The sequence below is a fragment of the Sinocyclocheilus grahami genome, unplaced genomic scaffold (assembly GCF_001515645.1).
Source record: "Sinocyclocheilus grahami isolate Dianchi unplaced genomic scaffold, SAMN03320097.WGS_v1.1 scaffold370.1, whole genome shotgun sequence".
NCBI classification, from domain to species: Eukaryota; Metazoa; Chordata; class Actinopteri; order Cypriniformes; family Cyprinidae; genus Sinocyclocheilus; species Sinocyclocheilus grahami.
Window position 1 is genome coordinate 31561 of NW_015505549.1, and position 916 is coordinate 32476.

A 916-nucleotide genomic window follows, 5' to 3' on the forward strand; every position below is an offset into this window, starting at 1 on the left:
CTTACAGTTGTTTGGAGTTTTTATTTTTATAACCAGAAACTAATGTTCCCAGAATGCTCTGGGAACCAAATTGCTAGCTGGGTGTTGGCTGGCACGCATTGTAGGAGAGAGTGGGGTAAGATAAGCCACTTTTGACTTTTGTGGTCCTCAAGATAAGGAAAATGAGGCAGAAGTACAATGAAAATTTCTAAAGTAATTTCAGGATATTTCCTATCATTTTAAATTATTAGACTGTATCCTTGACAAAGGGTTCTAAAAATATGGCTTCTTATAAAAAAAGTGTAACTGTGGCTCACTTTGCCCCAGGTTAGGGGTAAGTTGATCCAAGTCGGTGGGTAAGATGCATCATCTGGGTGTAAACTGACCTTGTGAAATTGTAAAGATAATTTACCCCTTTTAAAAACTAATTTCCTTTTACAGTCATATTTTGTTTCTTAGAGCTAACTTAACATAAAGAGAACCAAATGAAGTTTAATTTTTAATGTTTAATTGTTTGCATTTCTGAAACAATATGTTGAACACCAAAATGTCAACCAGTGTCATACCAGTTTATACTTAAGAGATTTAACTTAACTTCAGTGCTTTATGGTGGGGTTCATTTAAACACTGGCTCAACTTACATCATTTGTCTCACTTTGCACCATAGCTGCCATTTTTTCTGCCAAAAATAGCTTGCTTACCTATTCAAGCTAATATTTGGCCATTTTCATTCCTGTCAAAAATGTAATATGGGGAAATGGCGCTACACGGAATAGTTATATGTCTGCCAATTTCTGATGTCTGATAAATAAATACATTTGTCAATGGCCCTAATTCTAAATTTAAAAACTCACTCTCTGCCCATTCACTTTGAGCATTACTTACATAGTCATAAAGGCACAGTGACAATAAAAACATAAACAGGCTGGAATTCTAA